Raw genomic sequence first — 22,595 nt, forward strand, 5'->3', positions numbered from 1 at the left:
TCTTTCATACTAATTTTCTCACTTTCGCGTTTTTCTTAAGTACCATACTATTTTATGACTTTATCTCGTCAATCTCTCTCTCTCTCTCTCTCTCTCTCTCCCGTTTTACTGCCATTTTCCACAAATACCCTCGTTCGACCGAGTTTCACACCTCTCACTAAAGAAGAAAACGGGGTCGTAATATCTGTAACGGGGAAACTACTCTATTTCTGTGGCGTCTTTGTTCCAATATATAAATCTCGTTCCCTCCAGCTGTTTCAACCCCAACACTACCACAGCGTTCTGTGTAATGCCCTTAGAGAGAATTCTCGAGCTAAAAGGCCTAAATGAAGCCTTCAATAACCCGTCCAATGTTAGTGGTCTTTCATTATTAAAATAATAATAATAATAATAATAATAATAGGTAATTATAGGGATCCAAGAGTTTATTCCCACAAAAATGTCATCACTAGATGGCGCCGGTCAATGCAGTTTGTTCTCTCTGACTCTCTCTGGCACCCTCCTGCCATAAAACCTTCTTCTCTGAACGTTCCTTCTTTCCTCTCATTCCCAAACTCCATAAGATTCCCCCTCCCCCCCTCTCTCTCTGCATCTTGCCTCCCTTTCCATCACCTCTCCCTTCATTTTGTTCTTCCCTTTTCCCTAATGCTGCCTATCCTCATTTTTTTTTTCTTTCTTCTAACCTATCCATTTCGTACTCCCTTTCTCTTTCTTCTATCCTATTCTCCCCTGTCCCTAACACTATCCATCCATTCCTATTCTTCTCTTTCTTGCCTCCAATAATTCTTTTTCTCTACTAGATGCTGATTGTACTTTTCCCATTCCCTTTCCCTCGCTTCCGCCCAGTTTTCCCTTTTCTCTACATTTACCTATCCTTTACCTATTCTTTTATACTACCCTTTCAATCATTATCTACGGTACCGTACTTATCTACCGCTTATGCCCTTCCTCTCTTCTCTTTTCTCCTACGTTGACTGCTCTTATATCAACCCTTCTCTTCTTTTTTACCTCTTCCCACATTCAGCCATTATCAATCATTATTTCGGGGCGTCTTCAAAGTGACATACAAGGTGTTCACAGCAGCATCCGAGGTTCTTAAAGAGACTTACTTTGCACAGTCTATTTTACTTAACATTCTCCTGAAACTTTTCTTTTTTACATCAATCCAATGTCGACACAGCTTCCACCAAAACATAAAAAACGACTATGAGATATGATGTGCAGAATAAATTACTCAGATAAAAGTGTTACGAAATCCCCAAAGCAACTCAGACTAGGCTACACAACCATTACCCCGCATTACACTAACACTCTACTCCCTCATGTTAGGATACTCCCGAGGCTCCCTAAGATGTTACTCCCAGGGCTTCCTCAGATGTTATTCCCAAGGCTCCGTTAGATGTTACTACCGTGGCTCCCTAAGATGTTACTCCCGAGGCTTCCTAAGATGTTACTCCCAGGGCTTCCTCAGATGTTATTCCCAAGGCTCCGTTAGATGTTACTACCGTGGCTCCTTAAGATGTTACTCCCGAGGCTTCCTAAGATGTTACTCCCGATGCTCCCTAAGATGTTACTCCCGATGCTTCCTAAGATGTTACTACCGTGGCTCCCTAAGATGTTACTCCCGATGCTTCCTAAGATGTTACTCCCGATGCTCCTTAAGATGTTACTCCCGAGGCTCCCTAAGACGTTGCTCCTGAGGCCCCCGAAGATGTTACTCCCGTGGCTCCCTAAGATGTAACTCCCGAGGCTCCCTAAGATGTTACTCCCGAGGCTCCCTAAGATGTTACTCCCGTGGCTCCCTAAGACGTTGCTCCCGAGGCTCCCTAAAACGTTGCTCCCGAGGCTCCCTAAGACGTAGCTCCCGAGGCTCCCTAAGACGTTGCTCCCGAGGCTCCCTAAGACGTTGCTCCCGAGACCTCTCCCGGCTAACTTACGGCACGGTTCCTCCCCTTGCTCGTTAACAATTCTATGTAAGATCAGCTAGGCCTAATTAGCTGTTTCAGTCTTAGCTAAAGTTTGGGGGCATAACATTACACTCTTCCCCTCTTGTCTGTCCCTATTAAGACTCTTCCCCTCTTGGCTGACTCCATTAGAAAGACGGATCCGTGAACAGAATGGACGAAAGTGAGAAAAAAAAAAATGTCACAAAAGGCTTTGGAAATACGCAAAACCTCATCCGTAGCGATTTATTCCATACACCTCAACTTTCTCTTCAAAGTCAGCCTTGCTACGGACTGAGATTGGCGTGTTAAAGAATTAGCTTTGTCTCCGTAGGTGCTGAGCTGCCTCTTCAAGACCACTTCCTTACCAAAGCCCATAATACAAGATGATAAGTGTGCCGAGGCCCATACAATGCCCGCTCATCAACCAGAGTGCCTCCCCAACAGAGGGAAAAAAAAAAAAAAAAAAAAAAAAAAAAGATAATCAGTAAATGGTACGGTTCCTCCCCTAAGAAGGCCGCCATTGTCTTCCCTTGGCTACGGTATTCAACCACAATTCTTGGCTCCCTGATAATTTCCCATCTCTTCGCCAACTTCATTACGATGCAGAGGTGGGGCAAGAGAACAAACAGATCACCACTACTTTCATGCATTTTAGAATATCAGTCACTCGGGCAAAAATTCTGTACCTTCATGCACTTTTGGCTATCAGGCGCTCAGGTAAAAATACTGGCAATGTACAAAAAAGTCATAACAAAAATGTAACTAAAATCTGCCCTAACTTCATGCATTTTTGGCTATCAGTCAGTCAGTCAAAAATTGGGGTATTGTACAGAGAATGTCATTAAAAAAAAAAAAAAAACGGTATCAACTGCATAAATCTACCAGTACACATAAAGAACAGCTTAGACTAACCACCATAAGCCAATCATCATCAACATTACCATCATCACCGTAATCCCACAACCATCATCATCATAATTACCCTCCTCCAGCAACACATGAATCTCAAATAACACCATACCTAACAAATTCACATACACCTACGATTATCGCCACCATCATCATAATCACCACCATAACCAATCTCCCCATCATCATCATCATCACCCCAACCCTCTCCCAGCCAACACATTACGCTTCTATCATACGTTACCTAACAAATTCATAACCACTTCCTCTCTCCCACTGGTCTGATGAACGAGGCAGGAAGGAAGGAGAGAAAAAAATAAAAGAGGGGAAAAATGTCGCGTAAGTTCTTGCCATCCATCTTCATCTTTCTCTCCCCCAAGACAAGTTTCATGGCTGCCCACTTCCCCTCTCTCCATCATCATTTTTCTTTTTTATTTTTACTTTTTCATCTTTTTTTGCAACTTGGGTTTAATTTTTGGCGGGGTGCTGTGTGCCCTGACGATGTCTTGGAAGACAGATGGCAGGTGAGAACGATGGGAAAAACGAAGAGGAAGGGTTCAAGATGGGAGGGAGAGAAGATGAAGGAGAAAGTGGAATGGGGGAAAGGAGGCAGGAGGGAACAGGGATGCAAGAACAAAAAATAAGAGGAAAGACGAGGAATAAGGAAGGGAATGGGAGGGAAAGGAGGAAGAGTAAATGATATATTATTTAACTTATCGAAACCAAAAAATACAGCACCGCATGAGGGTAGCCTATGTTAGATAAAATATCTAGGAGGTAGAAAGCTAGAATCATAGTTACCGTGTACAGCTACTTTCATATTTATCACTCATCAGTTAATTAAGCTACCAGACTATAAATTACCACGTTCCCAACGAAGTAATTACCCACAATTTGGGAACTAACGATTTACAAGCGGTGGTACAGACGAAGAACAGGACAAGGACGAGGAATTATGCAAGATGTACGAAAGTAATACTCGCAGATACGATATGTATACTCTGGAGAAAGTAAATTGGTGGATGTACTGGTATATGAAAAGTGGAAATAAAGAGGGTGAATATGTCCTTCCTACCAGTTATCTCCCTATTTGACTACCGTATACATTAAACAGAGATGCTTTGATGTTTGCTGGAAAAACTAATATCGAAAAAAGCATGTATTTTTACCTGTTAAGATTTTAATTTAGAGATGCAGGATTAAGCCTAAACAATATTTACCGGTAATGCAAACACACACACACACACACACACACACACACACACACACACACACACACACACACACACACAATTTATATAGATAGACTGACATATACCATAGACAAAAAGTGGTTTGAAAAGCAGTAGCTACTGTACTAGATTACAATGTGGATGACATCTCCATCACTGAGCTGTTGCATAAATTATGAAGTGAAAAGCGGACGAATAAGTGGGGAAATTGGGCTTTCAGGGGGAGGCAAGGCAGGTAAATAAAGGTATATATATATATATATATGAGAGAGAGAGAGAGAGAGAGAGAGAGAGAGAGAGAGAGAGAGAGAGAGAGGCACCACTGGCAATAAGACACACAAATTGGAAAGGGTCAGCATAAGAGGGGACAAAATGATGGGATGAGAAGCCTTCAATTCCACCCAATTGAACAGAGCTCGATGAGGAATGGACCCCTTCCACACAGACGACCAGAAACCCAATATACTCCCACCAACGACGTAGCAGAAAGAAAAAAATATAATAATGGTATTAGTAGAAGTAGTAGTAATAGTGACAGTAGTAATAGTAGTAGTAGTAGTAGCAGTAGTAGCAGTAATAATAATAATAATAATAATAATAATAATCGAGTAAGCTAAGAACGGTACCTCGAGTTCAACCTCTTCAACTCTTTAATACAATGACAACTTTCATTATTGCTAACCCGTTTCATATATTTTTGGAAGAGAAAAAAAAACGATATATTGTCATTTATGTACGCAACAGGTCAACTCTGGAAGTGTCTGCCTCAGTCTGTATTTCCCTCTGGTTAGCCTATGACCTCCAGTCTTTAAACGCAATTTATCTAGGCATCTCGATTTTTTTTTTTTTTTTGAGGGAACAACTTTCTTTCGTAGTGAGGTGGCTGAAGATTTGAGTATTGTCTTGCTGACGACAAACTGATAATTTTCTCGAATCTCTGCACAAGCAAACAGATAAAAAGAAGTTCCCCGTTCTTGATTTGAGCACAAGCACTTTTTTTTAGTCTTTATGCGCTGGAAAGCCAGAAAATCTACGTCAGTGCGCGAGAAAGGACAGAGGTCAAGTGGGTCACATCCCCGACATGTGTTGGATTCAGCGAGTGGTGAGAGAGACAAAGGTTGAGGCAATTATGAAAGGCAGAAAAAAAGGACTGAGGAAAATTATGAAAGAAAAAAAAAATGAGGCAAACTATGAAATAAAATTAGAAAAAGAGGCGAATTATATAAACATCAGCACGTGAGTTGATGCGACTTGTTTTCATGTCCTCGTCTTTCAATCACAAAAAAAGGACCGTACGTAATTACCGCAGATGTACAGGTATAAATGTAAATATGTATTTATCCACTAATGCATATCAGTTATTACTGGTCACTAATATTTCCAGGAACAGCTACAGTAATTTCTTATATATACCTGGTATTTCATAAACATATATTACCGGTACCCGGTACTTAATGGATATATAAATTAAATACATCACAAATCTTTTATGACCTTACAAACACAGCCCAGCCAATACCACCACTATCTCCAACAGTCTGTTCCAAAAATTAAACCGCACTGGAAATATCGCGGTGGATGTATGAGCTGATAAGGCGGCAATTTCAGCCGGCCCTATCTCCCCTCCCCGCCTCCACCACCAATCACACGCCAGCCCTCGCCATCCGCTGATAAATTACGATAAAGAGGCGCCGACGCTTACATAATTATGATAATTTCATCTTTTGCAGTTTCATAATTTTTCGAGTTCAGTGGCTTCCTTTCAACCGTTCTTTCATCAGCTTGCAATATGGATGATGGCTACTTAAATCTAACGATATGGGGTGTTTGAGTTATCTGAGACGAGGGTATGACAACAATGATGATCGACAACGTATGGCATTTATAAATTTGGAGGAAGTCAGAGCCCTTTCCAGCAGAGTTACCCATTTTACGACCATTTTCTGCTACCACACTGACAGAGAAAACGTACGGAATCTCAAAGTGCCATCGGAAACTATCGTATAGGTGGAATATTGTAATGCAGGCGCTTTCATCAAAAATACAATCAAGAAAATGCTTACTCAATGCTACAAATATAGTTGCATATATCAGGTTATTAAATAAAAATAAGAACAACGATCTTCCTTTGAGTAAGAATATTTTTCCTATTTTATTCCTGATGCACATTATTCTAACAGACGGCCGATTATTTATCATATAAAAAAAAAAACAAATATAGTCCTTTGGTAAATTCAGTTTCGACCAAAAACAGAATTACGAGATTTTAATCCGTGTTCTCGGTATTTTAGACAAGCCTAAGACACTTTTCTTATACAGCATTTTCGTCGCAAATTATTTTTTCCTCCCAACGATAACCTAACCCAGCCTAACCTAACCTTCAAAAGTAAATTTGCAAAGAAAATGTCATAGAAGTGTCTTAGAAGTCTAAAATACCAAACGATTAAAAATCCCGTAATTCTGTTTTTGGATGATACTAATAAAACCATTCCTTTGTCTAAACATGTTTGGATACTATTTTACCCTTAATAATATGTTCTCAGCAAATGGAGAGAGAGAGAGAGAGAGAGAGAGAGATGGGGGTTGCAGGAGGAGCGGAGGGATGGGGAGATACAATACGTTATGGGGGATGAACGCGAGTGTGTGCGCGCAAAGCCCACTCCTACACGCATGAACGCCTTAACACTATCATCAGCCATTCTCACACAAACACCCATAACTGGCCTCACGTTCCACAAAAATAGCTGCCACTGCATGTTCATCCTTTCTGCCTCTAACGTCAACTGGTTCACTGCTTCAGGCTACGACGATGCTACAACCACAGCCAACACTGCTCGTTCGGAAGTGGAGCAGTAACTAACATGAGTGCGCACTGTGATTGCCTTTCGGAACACTTGAACGCACAGTTATAGTTATTTCGGTAAGTAATCGTCCATTCTCTATACTTAACACCAACAGAATCCTCAGTTTTCATGTGGCCTACGATGAAAGTTGAAAGTTAACTGTAACCAATCCCAATCGTTTGGTAGTGGCAGGTCATTCAAGGTAACTAAGGTAACTTTCAGGTCACTAAACCCACGGCGGAAGATATTTGTCCAAATCGTCTCCATTTATTCCTCCGTCCACGAAACCAATCTGAATCAAATTATCGCCTTCCTCTATGAAAGTTATGCCTTTAAATTATTGGCTAACATAAACAAGTTGCTTGTCTGAATGGAGCACAGCAACTTTCACTGCCCCAGAACGGTCAGTTGGTAATTTCGGAGAAGTAATCACCGCAGACACACCGACAACACCAATCAACACAATATCTCCCACGTGCTCTGAAGTGATCGGAAGTTCGGAACCGGAAGCCCAGGATGCCCGGAGGTTCAGTTGCCAAATCTCGCTTAAAAAAAAAAAAAAAATACTGACGTCACGTAAATACAGTACTTTAGAAAATATCTACAGTAAGTAATATTATCTATAATATGGCTAATGCGTTGAAAAATCTCTTGAATATGGCTTGAATTCTTTTTGTTAAGCGTAAAGAATAATGAAGAGAAACATCTACTAGACGTCAACGCCATCCGGGGAAAAGCAAGTGTAAACAATGAACATATGGCAACACTTTCAAGCTTCAAGTTAAACTAAATCACTTACACATCAATACAATAAACTATAACCCATTCCAATGCACAGAATACATGAGAAATATTGACAACAATGTAATCAAGTTGCCATCATCTAACTAGAACATCGTACAGACTATTAAATATTGGTCTGCTGGGTACGCCATATTAGAGCAACTCCCAGTTTGCAATGTTTTGGAAATGTCCGTACGTGTTAAAACCCTTGAGCCTTACACTTAAAATCACGGTTTATATTTTTCCAATGTCAATGAACAGTTAAACCAGAGAGAGAGAGAGAGAGAGAGAGAGAGAGAGAGAGAGAGAGAGAGAGAGGTGGGGGGGGGTAGCGAGGGCGTGAGAAAGTTGGGGATGTTTGTCTATAACAGTCTACAACTCTGCGAAGCTCAACGCCTTTCTTCATTCCGTTACATACACTCAGCTCTACCCACTTTCACCGAAAAAAACACATGACGAATACTAACTATGGTTCAATTCAACTTCTAATACCTTGTTAGAATGTAAGTAAATAAATAAATGAATAAAACTGGTCTGATGAGGGTCGCCATATGTGTGCAGTTGTAAATGTTCGCTGTTAAATCCTTCGTGAATGATATAAAACCCACGCTGCATATATTTCGGCAATAATAAAGCATGTTGAGAGAGACAGAGAGAGACGAGGGGAGGGTTGGCGAGGTGTAGCCGAAAGTTGGTGTAACTAAGGGAACGCTTGTGTGTGCGTGTGTGTGTGTGTAAACAACTCCTACATACACAAAACTAAAAACATCAGCCAACCATTCACATATAAACAACTCGACTAGCCTCACCTCAAACACAGACACCTTCCAGTACATCTGCGTCCCCTCCTTCGCCTCGAACATCCACTGATTCGTATTTTTTCCGTCCTGCATTATAATCACAGCCAAAATTACTCGGCCGGAAGAGGTTCAGTAACTCTTATAACACTAAAGTAACTTTCAGAGCACTAAAGCACACTGCGGAAGGTAATCGGTATGAGTAATAGTCCCTCTGGTAGGTATTCTGAAGGCTTTGATCCCGTAACACCTCTTTCTAGGCGACTTACTTTGCACCATACACTTCAATGGTAAATATAGGGTTTAGTTTAGGTAATAGAAAAACTTTACCGATTCACTTATTCTTCCAGTTTGTTTCATTTTTTTTTTTTCTCATTTTGTGGTGGTAAACTACTGCTTCATGGTGATTTGGTTTACCTGTTGTTTTTTTTATCCATACTGTTTTTCCGACGCGTTTTTTTTCTTAGGCGTAATGGTGGACCCACTAAAAGCTCAAATTCACCGAAATTTATTTGCTTTTTCCACACTACCAGGTTTGGTTAAGCTACCGTCGGTTAGGTTAGGTTTAGCTGGGTTAAGCAAGGTTAGCCTAGGTCAGGTTAAGTTCGGCAACGTTAGGTTGTTAGGCTAGGTTGGTACTGTTAGGCTTGGGTAGATAAGCTTAGATTTTAAACGATTAGGTTACACTGAGTTGTTATTTTTGGTTAAGTTCCACTGTTTCGTTAGGTGTGATTACTTTGCGTTAGGCTACTTTAAGTTAGGTAAAGTTATATTAGGAATCTCTAAGGTTAGGCTCGCAAACAAATTTTGGTAATTTTAGTTGGTTTTGATAGATCCGCCAATACGCTTGAGACAACCACCCGTCAGAAATTGGGATGAACATTGATAAAAACAACAAGAATGGAAATGCAACAGGAATCAATCATTTACCCCCACACACAAAAAAAAAAAAAAATACTGAAAACAAACCAGGAAGATGAACTGAACTGGTAACGTTTTTGCTCCTTCAACTAGACCATATGTTTCCCCACCTCAGCATCCTCTAGTACGTAATTAATGCAAACCGTGTCCATTTCAATCCAGTACTAATAACGTAGAAGAGAATGTTAACGTGTGGTGGGCCAAATAAATCGCAGAGAAAGAGGTGCCACGAAAACTACACCGCCCAGAACACAGCTCATCACACAACAACGATCTTAATTTCCGTCTGTGATTCAAAGTTCCATTAAATCCGTAAGTAACATCACTCGTCCAGAAGTGGCGTTATAATTCCAGGAGCACTATGGTAATTTTCAGAGCGCTAGAACGGCCGGCAGGGTTAAAACAAGAAAAATTGTGCACGTGCGTCTTCCCACCGCATTTCCATTCCTCTTCCTCCGCCACAAACATCCACAAAGTATCCTTCCACAACACAAGTTTTCACGTTGACTTATAACCACAGTGAACAATACTCGTCAGGAAATGTCACAGTAGTTTAAGAAGCACTAGATCGGCTAAAGGAGAGGAGTTAAAAGCAAATATTCGCCGAGTACATAGGCACTTACACCACACTACACGAGATCTCCATGCGCACTGACTGCGATGCCCCAGATGTCAATTGCCAAATTATGTCCTTGAACTCGTTCCGGAAAAAAGAAAGCTAATGTCGCTAAATATGGGCCATAGGTAGATAAAGTAGGGTAATATCTATAAAATATGGCTAACGCTTTACTAAATAGCTAGGCTATGGATAGAAATTTCGTTACTAGACGTAAAAAAAAACTTCCCATGTGTATGGTCGTCCCTGTTGTTAAATTGCAATCTTTGGCAACTCTCCTGAGCAAAACAATGGCGGATGAGGAGGAAAGCAATATGGCAACATCAAAGGGCAATATTATACAGCTTCGTTAATATACCGGTAATAGTCTATACCTCCTTCAACTGCACAAAAAACACGAAACATACTCACAATGGTTCAATTAAGGCAACGAAATCCCTCAAAAACGATGCAAAACCTAATAAATAATTATCTGAATGGGTACGCCATATTGATGCTGTTGCCTGTTAGCCAGTTTTTCGCTGCTTGTTTACATCTGTTAAATCCTTCGGGCTACTGTTTAAAATCCAGTGTTTATGTTTCCGAGGTGTAAATATTATTGATGATTGGCCATTAATGAGAGAGAGAGAGAGAGAGAGAGAGAGAGAGTTACATAATGTTTCATACGAATTTTCACTAATCTTTATAAACAATAATTTTGCGAAGCTAAATATAATTACAAAACACGAACATATTTACTCAAGAATTAATTTTGTTTGTTTATTCAGGCTAATCCTAAACGATTTTGTTCACTAATAGGGTTAATGAAGGCTATTATCTAACCAATTTGAATCTGAAATGTCCCTCCTACGCAGCATAAAATCGGCCGGGGGTAACAAGGGCAAAATTAGCACCTCAGGCTGAAGGGGTTACAGGCAGTGGGATGAAATTAGTTCATTAACACCTCAACTGTTTCACTATAAAATCAAGTTATAAAATGTATCAAAAGTTTTCATTATAAAACCAAGACTTAAACGGTGTATAGTAAAATCCCTATCCAAATTTGTGCTTTAGCCTCATTTGTCTGAATATAAGGGTGGGGGTAGACACCATGAGGCACTCACTTTTAGCAGCGGTGCTCATCTAACTCAGGTCTTAGGGCAGGGAGCGAGATACTCACCTACTATACCCTGGGGTACAAGGCCACTGCATCACCTAGGTTACCAGTTACCATCCTTGGGTGTTGGTGTTTATTGTTGTTACTCGTTATTTTGGCCCCAAGCTTATGTGGAACGTGGACCCGGTGGACTGCAGGCTAAAGTTTACAAGAGGTATTCATTTTACCTACTGTCCCGACCCACAAAGGCCGAATAAAAACGTGTGTCTAGAAACTGTCACACGCAACACGAATTCTAGAGCTTCAATGGAACTCCCTAAATAAATCACAATTATCAAGTTTTTCCCCACCTCTATTTCGCGTTTCAGCTCCTGCCATTCTCTGCTGAGCTCTCAACGCATCACAGCGATGTTGAAAATCCGGTAGAGGTATTCCAGGTGCGCCATAGTGGTGAAATAGGACGCAGAATGACGCACATCGCCTTGACAGTTCAAATGTCGCGCTTTTCCCGCCTTCCAGTCAAATCGGAGTCTACCGTTTTCGTTTTTACTAACTCGTTATAAAAATTTTCGCTGTGCTTGAATGGGACGGTACATAACAATACTATATTATGCTTTCGAACCTTACTGAGTAGATAATAATTTATTCTACTAATGCAAACTGATGAAAGCAGCAGATATGGAAGTTTGGGTCTGCCTCTAACATGCAAGTGCCCGTTTTCTCTCACAATGGCTCGGCGTACAGAGTTAAGGGGACCGACGTAGCTTAATTCATTAGTCATTCATCATACACCTGAGACTGACAACAGATACATATATTCATTCAGTGTAGTCTAAATTACCTTGGAGTAGAAATACAGCATTATATATACAGGAAGTATAAAACAACAATTCTGCGCAGAAAATAGCGTTTTGTATCTGCAGGGTAATATTTCTCAATTTGCGACTTGCAAGGGAATTTCCAGAAACTTTAAAAATCATACCCCGATCAGCCTTTTAATGTTTGGTAACGGGTACTTACAATATATTGGGGGAAAATATCAATAGAGTATCAGCTATAGTATTTACACAACTATAAATAAGAAAAACAACTATCGATACTTACTAGTCATAGACAGTGCAAAACTACTTATGCTTAACTGCATACTGCACCGTAACTGTCACCATATAATTAAATAAAAATGTCACTAATAACACGAATTCTGGAGCTTTCGTGCATCGCTCTACATAATCACAATTGTCAAGGTATTTCCCACCTCTATTTCGCGTTTCAGCTCCTCCCATTCTCTGTTGAGCTCTAAACGCATCACAGCGATGTTGAAAATTCGGTAGAGGAATTCCAGGTGCGCCATAGTGGTGAAATAAGACGCAGCGTGATGCACATCGTCATGACACTTCAAATGTCGCGCGATTCCCGCCTATCGAAATCGGAGTCTACCGTTTTTCTCTTTATGCACTCGCAATAAAAATTCTCCTTGAAGTTAAACGAGAGGGTGGGTGACAGAAAAAAACTACAATAATTGGCACGAGCTCTACTTTGAGTAAATAATACAATGATCTACTAGTGTAAATTTTAAAAGAAGCTGAAATGAAATCGAGGTGCTTTGCCTCTGATATGCAAGTGCCCGTTTTCTTTAGTAGTGGCTCCGTGTACAGACGGGCGGGCGATATCTATTTTATTCCACTATTACGGACGCTACGTCAGTGAAAGACTGACTACTTATATATGAAATAATTTAATGTAATCCAAAGTAAAACCACAACAGTAACGCAGTACTGCACAACAAGAATAAACGTCAGAAATGCGACACAAGAGAAATTTCCTTATCGACCAGACATATCGCGAAATATTACGATACAATTAAAGGAAGTAACTAAACCGACTTTGTGCTATGTAACAAAAGTAATCTAAATAATAAAAACTATACATGTGTACACGTAATAATAAAAGGAAAATACAGAAAAATAGCAATTCGTGAAATAATACAATACAAAGTGAAAAAAATTACAACTAAGCAAAAGAAATATGAATCTTGTTTTGTCTATGAAGTAATATCAATGTTCACTGTGTTCATGTGTACAAGAAGAGTAGTAAATAAAAGCGAAATAGTTAATGACAACTTGGGAAGGAGAGAGAGAGAGAGAGAGAGAGAGAGAGAGAGAGTTATTTTCCTGCGATATAATCTAACAGCCTACTGCCCTATATAATAATTACGATGATGATAGACAACAACAACAATAATAATAATAATAATAATAAAATGAGTGACCTGATTTTTGCCTATACAGTGAATAACCCAGTAGTCCACTGATTATAAGCATACATGTGCTAATTTCTGTATCTGTTTATCTAACCAACCTACCGACTGACCTACCTACATATAGAGCTACATAAATATACCTACATATATTTGTATGTAACTGTGTATGTTTGGAGTATGTATGCAATGTATGTACGAATGATGTATGTATGTATGATGTATGTATATGTATGTATGCATGTATGTGTATATGATGTATGTATGTATGATGTATATATACAGTATATATATGTATGTATGTGTGTATAACCAATCCGAAAAAATATCCATGTTACGGGGAAAAAAAAAAAACTGATTGCAACTATTGAAACTGTTGACAGGTTCCGCGGCAAAAAGTGACAGACAGGAGGATATGAGACAGCCAGCGAGCTATCTGTCAACTCGGCTAAAGCATAATATTTTTCCTGTCGATTTCAGGCGCTGACACTTCAAGCGGTAACGTGTATAGGGAGGTTTTTGAGGGGTAGAGGGAGGGGTAGTTTTATTTTGCATGGTTGTTTTGTGTAGTCTCCTTTGTACGCTCATGCAGTGTTAACCATGACAGGATAATCGCACACCATCACCAACACCACCACTACTACTACCTACCACCACCACAGGAACAATTACCACCACCACCTACAACAACAACAACAACAACAACTACTACTACTACTACTACTAATAATAATAATAATAATAACAACAATGCACGCAAACAAAACTGCCAAACCGTTATTGAATATCCCTGTACGTCCGTCCAAGGCAAATCAATTACGATGGAAACACTAACCTACAGTTTACAACACTAGCACCGCAAATATACTGAAAACGTAACTTAAAAAAAAATAATAATAATATTTTCCCCGTAACATTAATACCACAATCATTTCCAAATGAGGGCAAAAATTTAAGGCAAATCCAGTGCGGTAAACCGTAAACCTCAACGTTCACACACACACACACACAAACACCAGGAAAAAAAACATTATCATCACCATTTTCCGCAAGAGTCGAAATAAACGCCTCGCTGTACACAATCCCAAAACAACAACAACAATGGCCGACTCCCTGGGAAATACAGGGTTGCCAAATTTTCCGCGTTGGCAGTAGAACATAATTGAGAGTCGGGGGATTGAGGGAGTTTATGTCCTCTTTTTAGGGAGATTTTACTGCAACACACACACACACACACACACACACACACACACACACGTTCTGGTACAGGGAGAATCGACGTAGTACAGATTTATTTTCACTATACTCCGGTGGGTCTAAAATTTCTTCGTCTCTCCATCTTGAATGCTGAGGGGTAAAAAGATGACAACACTAGAATATGATGCTAGTCTCGATATGTTATGGAAGACTTGTAAAATTAACTTGCCACACAGCTGTAAAGGGAATAACAATGATCCTAGTCACGAAGAGCAATGGAAAAGATTACAATGCCTTAGTATTATCATATTCGGTCTTGAAATACGTGAAATGGGACGCAAAAAGGATGAACATTTCCGCAAACTTAAAGTGACTGGACTACGGAAAAAAATTAAAAAAAATGTGAGAGAGGGAATATGAAGGACTATATACAAAGATGGTCCGTCACCATACATAGGAATAATTCTCTCTCTCTCTCTCTCTCTCTCTCTCTCTCTCTCTCTCTTTCTAAGTACCATTCTAGGATGTCATATGTTAGCGCAGTTTCACCATCCTATTTTGTGAATAGTCAAAAAGGTGACCATGTTTTGCGAAGCGAGTTTGTAAAAAAAAATAAATAAATAAATAAAAAGATCCTATTTTCTGAATATATTAAGTTTGTAAAAAAAAAAAAAAAAAAAGGCGATCCTCCTTTGTAAACAATCAGGCTCCTGTGATCTATTTAACTGAATAAAATCGTATGAGGGTTAGCTAGAAAAGTACTAGATCTGTCCCGACCATGAAAGGGCTGCAGAAAAAAATTATAAACACGACTAAAAGGACAACAAAAAAAAAAAATAGATCCACGCAAATACAGAACACAAATAAAGGCGCCTGGGAAACGTGTGTGTGAGAGAGAGAGAAAAAAAAATATGCATGAAGGTGTATTTGAGTATTTATTTTTCTGTATGTATCTACCTATTAGAGAGAGAGAGAGAGAGAGAGAGGCAAACAAGAAAAAGAATCACCGTAACTACTGTATATACCGCAGCAGCCAGGTTCCGGTGCCTTGTCGTTCCTTATGGGAGTCTAGGGACTGACCTGGACCACGTATCTCAGTAAACAAATAAATAAGAAAATAAGAAACCAACAGAAAACGGACAGAAACCAACATGAGCAGAAAAACTGACACCAAACATCCTTCAGAAATAAATATAATAGAGACAAGAAACAAGAAAATGTAACTATAATACATTCTTGGTCTACTTCAGATCAGAAACAGAAATGAACAGCGCCAATACTGAAAACTACACAAAGTCAAACATAATATATACTGATACTGTCGAATCTTAAGTAACAATTCGACAAATGAAATGTGAAACGGTAACAGCCAATTCCATTTTATCCCTCAAGTGCGCACGAGGGACGAGGAAAAAAAAAAAAAGTCTGATCAAAGCGAGGGGAACTGAAAATTAAGATGTGTGGGATGGAAAGAGTGGAGCAGTGATGGCCAAAGGGAACCACTACACACAAAAATTAACCGATAGCAAACAATACGATCCCTGAGAGAGAAAGAACGTGCAACACAATGAAAGAGAAAACTTGAAAGAGCAATGGAGACGGAATACAATGGAAACAAAATAAAAAAGAGAAACCCATGAAAGGACTCCAAATTTACATACACACAAACTTCGAGATACACGAACGTCCAGCCTAACCCTCTATAATAAAAATAAATGCATATCCATATATCCCAGATTTATACCATTATCACAAAACAAAAAAATATATTAATAACAGCCTTGCATTTGTCTATTTTACGAAGACAGCGTTAAATTTATGCAAAAGCTGACGAGATTTGAGGGAAATGAAGAGTCAAAATCAGATTGACGGGGATTCTTCGTGGTTAAAATATGCCACAACTGAGGTAACAATTTCTGTAATTTCATACACATTACTCACAAGATATATAAATGACTCACAAATTAGGGGCGAAAATTGCACATGTTGGTGAGTTTTATAGTGATTAAAAACAGCCATAGTTTGGAAAATACAGCACATTTAATATCGTATAAATGCCTCACAAAACACAGTCCGCATTAACTGCTCTAAATTTATATACAAGACTCATAAGATACAGCCAGGGAAGTGAAAAAGCGGCTGTGAAATAGAGTGAAAAGTGCGAGGCATCCTGGCAGTTTGTCCCTAAAGTTATCACACTCAACCTCCCTCCATCCCTCCCCGACCCCTGGAATATTTCAGAATTGACAAGAAAAACACCAGTCATCACAAGGAGGCTTTGGGAGGGAATCTGCAAAGGCCAAGTTTAGTGAATGTCTCGCCACAGTGACTCCCTTGGCTGATCAATAGTTAGCCAGACACAGAAAACGGTCCTAGCACAGCATCAGAGAAAATGGATGTTATGGTTCGGATTTAGAGGGAAACGTAACTACATTTCATTTACCTTCAACGATGAGGTTTATACATGGGTTTTGTGTCTTCCTCTTCGTTGAGAGTGTTAACGTACTTCAAGCTATTGGGACTACATCTCTCTCTCTCTCTCTCTCTCTCTCTAATATGTTATAGATCCAATTTTATCATTATTATTGCTCTACCTCCCCACCTCTTAAGCTCCATTACAGGTTCGGCAATCGATCAACATAATGCCCCGAGTAAGTATGGCTATAAAAAGCTCAATGGAATAAAATTAATGTTCTCTGATGCTATAAAGTCCTCCAGGAAGCTTTTACGCCCCCCCCCTAAAAAAAAAATCATCGTAAAAACGGGCAATTAAATAAAGCAGATAATTAAAATACGGCATTAAATGTTATCAAAGGAATTATTCATGAAACACACACTCACACACACATTTCCTCTTTGTCTGTTATTGCCGCACACCAAGTCGATATTAAAACCACGTGAACATCATAAAAGCGAATGCCAAATGTGTTAGCACTCAAAATAAATCGCTAAAGAACAGGGGTTGAGAATTCATACCACCTAGAACCCGGACTTAAATCATGCACAGTGCCAGTCCACATGCACCGTTGCCTGTGAATGCAATTGTGTATGCATGGACAGAGAGAGAGAGAGAGAGAGAGAGAGAGAGAGAGAGAGAGAGACCCAACTTCATGTACACGCGAATCCAGTTAATCAGTATCTCCAAATTCCATCTTCTAACTTATTCCTAACTATTCTAACCTCCTACTAACTTATTTCTAACTAGCTTCTAATATACGAGTCAAGTACCGGTAATCGATACCTCCAAATCTAACTTCCTTCAAAATTCCCTCTAACTTCCCTCAAAATTCCCTCTACCTTCCTTCAAAATTCCCTCTGACTTCCTTCAAATTTCCATCCAAAGTACTTCAAATTTCCTTCTAACTTCTTTCAATTTTCTAACTTCCTTTAAATTTCCAAGTTCCTTCAGATTTCTCTCTTAACTTCCTTCAAATTTCCCTCTAACTTCCTTCAAATTTCCTTCTAATTTCCTTCAAATTTCCCTCTAACTTCCTTCAAATTTCCTTCTAACTTCCTTCAATTTTCTAACTTCCTTTAAATTTCCAAGTTCCTTCAGATTTCTCTCTTAACTTCCTTCAAATTTCCCTCTAACTTCCTTCAAATTTCCTACTGATTTCCGTCAAATTTCCCTCTAACTTCCTTCAAATTTCCTTCTAACTTCCTTCAATTTTCTAACTTCCTCTACAATTCCAAGTTCCTTCAGATTTCTCTCTAACTTCCTTCAAATTTCCCTCTCACTTACTTCTTACCTCTAACTTTAGCTTACTTCTAACTTGCCTTAAACTCAGCTCACTTATAACTCCTTTCAAATACCTTTTCAACTCACTCTTACTTCAATTTCAGCTCACTTTAAGCTCAATTTTCCTAAATATAATTTCACTTTTAACTTACTCATAGCTCGTTTTAGCTGACAGTAACTTTAACATACTATTAATCTACACTTAAACTCACATCAGCACACTTCTTTACTATTTACTTCCACACTTACATCCATCCATCCTTCTTTGCTTCCTTCCTTCCTTACATACACACTCATTCAATCATTTCAACTCACACACAAGGTTAACTTACATCAACACACACACACACACACACACACACACACACACACAGGGGCCAAGCAATCAATGTCAGCCACGCCAAATCTCACACACACACACACACACACACACACACACACACACACACACACACACATCGACGCCAAATTCCAGCATTCACTTCGCTTATTTCCGCGTCTGGCCGATAAGAAGTGCCAGAATAACTATCAATATCGGAACAAAATACCTGTCTAACTTATTACCCGATTTCCAGGAAGTTACCCGATGATCTAAGTAATTCTAGACGTTACCCGATTACCAAGGTGTTACTCAAGGACCTGAACTCAACCTCTATTACCGTACACAGGCAAACAAACAAACAAACAAAAACAAACACCGTCACATTCTTCCTCCCTTTCCTCTCTCTAACACACACATAAGTACAGTATATACATTCTCTCTCTCTCTCTCTCTCTCTCTCTCTCTCTCTCACACACACACACAGTCTCTCTCTCTCTCTCTCTCTCTCTCTCTCTCACCCAGAAATTCGCCCATCTGGTTCTTGCGCTCTAAAAGGCCTATTTAAATGGCCCCAGACTTTAAAGAGACCCCGGCACAGTCCATTAACAGGGGACGGGGGAGTCCACTTGGCGGCGTCACGTGGCGTCGGGGTGCTGATGGCGTCCGTGATGGCGTCAGATTTTACCAGTTTCAAATGAGCGACGTATAGGATTTCGCTTTTTAATATTTTTGACTTGGTGATGACGCTATGGAGATTTTTTTTTTTTTCCACGCTGGTAAAAAAATAATGCTTTTCCGTTTTCAAAAGACCGACACATGATTCTCTCTCTCTCTCTCTCTCTCTCTCTCTCTCTCTCTCTCTCTCTGACGTATTACCGAGATCAAATGAAGGACACCCGATTTTTTTGTAATTCCGCTCCTGATGCCGTTTGAGCGAATTTCAAAGGAGATGGACGAAGAAATTTCATACCGTTTTGAATGCTGATATATAAGTGATGTATTTCAATTTTTCAAGTGTGGGACGTAAAAATCTGAAAAAAAAAAAAACTACAGAAGATTGCCAAAAACGTATGTGCGATTTCGAGTGATGTTGAATTTGATGAGTTTCTGTTTATTTCGTGATAGTAGTAGTAGTAATAGTAGTAGCAATAATAATAATAATAACACCAACCACAACAACAACAACAATAATAATAATAATAATAATAAATAACACCAACCACAACAATAACAATATCAACAACAACACTAATCAAAAGCATCATCATCATCATCATCATCATCATCAAAAAAAGACAAACCAACTCAAAATTCCTACACACACTGCAACCACGCATTCCAAACAGAACACGTTGCAAAAATATGTACGTTGCAAAACTCCAGCCTGCATTATTCCCTTCTGCAATTGCAAGAAGTCCACAGTAATGCAAAATTCTCCCTGCTTTTATCATTCAATTTAATGGGAAATTTTATGCTAACCCTCCCGTTCTGTTTTCAATTCTAATTTTTCATTCTTCATTTAGCGAGTCGAGGTTATGCGCTTTATAGAATGAGGGGATGGTGCTGGTTAGTCAGGAGGGAAGGCTAAACAGATAAACAGATAGTTAGGTAGATACATATAGATAGATAGATGGACACAGATATTTGGCCGGTCAGATAGTTGATAGATGATGTTAGATATATGGACAGAGATAGATGGACAAATGACACAGATAGATAGATAGATGGACAAATGACACAGATAGATAGATAGATAGACAGATAGACAGACAGACAGACATACGAGTAACATGCTAAACTTGCTATAAACTGTCAAGAGAAAGAGGAAATTTCGTGATGAATATATGGGAGGGTTTTCATATAAATTGTAGGGTGGGTGAGTTACGTGTGTGTGTGTGTGTGTGTGTGTGTGTGTGTGTGTGTGTGTGTGTGTGTAATACGTGCTTCCAAACGACTTTCTGTCCTCACCTCACTCATTACTCTTACTCATTTTACTCACCCATGTAGCTTACTCAGCGTCCATCTCCCCCCCTCCCTCACCAACAACATACCTGAAAAAAAGAAAGAAAAGAAAAATAACAACTCGAAAAAGAGGGAAAAGGAAATATGTGGCAATCCGGAGAGAGAGAGAGAGAGAGAGAGAGAGAGAGAGAGAGAGAATGAAATAATGACAACTCAAAAAAGAGGATGAGGAAAAATATAACCCAAAAAAGAGGAAGAGGCAAAAATATAGCCCAAAAAAAGAGGGACAGGCAAAAATATTAACCAAAAAAGAGGACACCGCAAAAAAAAAAAAAAAAAAAAAAGAGGGAAAAAAATGGCAATCCACAACTCTCTCAAACTCCCACCAACTTTCCTAATCCCTACATCTCCATCAAAAAAAAAAAAAAAAAAAAAAAAAAAAAAAAAAAAAAAAAAAAAAATCTCCATAGAAACTTTCTGGAAAAAATTGAGACGGAACATACACTCTCGTACTTACAACAATTTTCCGGAATTTCGATTTCTTTTTTCGATTTGGGGGGGGGGATTTCAACAATATCTCAGGGACAAAATTGGTACGGTTCGGAGGGCTAAACTTTGTCAATAGTTATCCTCTTCTCCTTCTCACTTTTCTATACTGGGTGGTGGTGGAGAGGGGTGCCTTCGAGCGGTGGCACTGAGATAGGTAGGCAACTTCACTGCTTGGTTGTGCAAACGCCCCTCTACTCCCTCCCTATCCCCTAAAACGAGGGATGGTGGTCTGCAAGAGTGGGGCAACCTTCAGCCTGCAGTCTATCTGGGTTTACCTTTCAGAAGAGCCTGGGGTTACTACTATTGCTGCTGCTTCTACTCCTCCTCCTCCTCCTCCTCCTCCTACTACTACTACTACTACTATTACTACTACATACGCTCGCTAATATTCCCAAGCTGAGAGTGGCTCCCAATGTTTCTCTGTCCGTGTGTGCCTTTTTATGGTAAACAGTCCATCCCACGAAGAAGTGCGGGGAAATATAAGAAGGCTTGGCTCCCGGGTGGACGCCACAGCTGCTCAACCCACAGCGCCACCACGCGTAGGCTTCTCGTCAGCGCTAGAATGCGGTATGTAAATTTCTAAACCTCCCTTGAAGAAGCCCCACTGATTCATCCTCCCTACGTCAAGCCACCCCAGTCATCCAAGCCCTTCACTTCAATCATCCAAGCCACTCAATCCACTAATACAGTCACTAAGCCAACCACAATACTGTCACTCACCCATTAATTACATCTATCCATTATTTCAACCCACATTTCTAATTAAAGCCAGTTAATCTACTAATCCAACCCATCCATCATTTTCATTCACCTCCCTAATCCAAGCCTGCCAAACCTCTAAGCCAAGCCAGTCAGGGTTTCATTCAGCCCACGTATGCGACTTTATCCGGGTCGTTGGTGTGTGTCGCTTGCCTATCACAGTCCCCCCTCCTCCACCGCCTCCCCTTATGTATATGCAACCCCCGCCCACACTCACTGCAACGTCGCAACAAGTGGCCCTGTGACTGTGGAGGGGTAGGGGTAGGGGGTGGAGGTGGGGGAGGGGGGAAGAAGAAAGGGAATGGATGTAAAAAGCGAAGTGAGGCGGGAGAGGGGAGGGAAAGAAAAAGGGAAGTGAAAGGGAGAGGGGAGGGAAAGGGAAGGTGAGAGTGGGAGAACAAGGGGAGGGGGAGAGAAGAGGGAAATGCGAAGAGGTGAAGGAAACAGGAAAAGGGAGAGGAATGGAAAAGGGGACGGGGGAGAGAGAAGGAAAGGGGAGAGGGGAGGGAATAAGGAGGGGGAGAAGAGGGGAGAAGGAAGAGGTAAGGAGAGAGAGGGAATTTCTAGGACGGAGGGAAACATAATGAGGTTGAGGTATGAAAAATAGAGAGGGAATGAGGAGGAAAGGAGGGAAGAGAAAGGCGCAATGGAACGCGGGAAAAATGGA

The sequence above is a fragment of the Coenobita brevimanus genome, chromosome 6 (genome assembly GCF_032717465.1).
Source record: "Coenobita brevimanus isolate Jiangsu-jjx chromosome 6, ASM3271746v2, whole genome shotgun sequence".
In the NCBI taxonomy this organism is placed as follows: domain Eukaryota; kingdom Metazoa; phylum Arthropoda; class Malacostraca; order Decapoda; family Coenobitidae; genus Coenobita; species Coenobita brevimanus.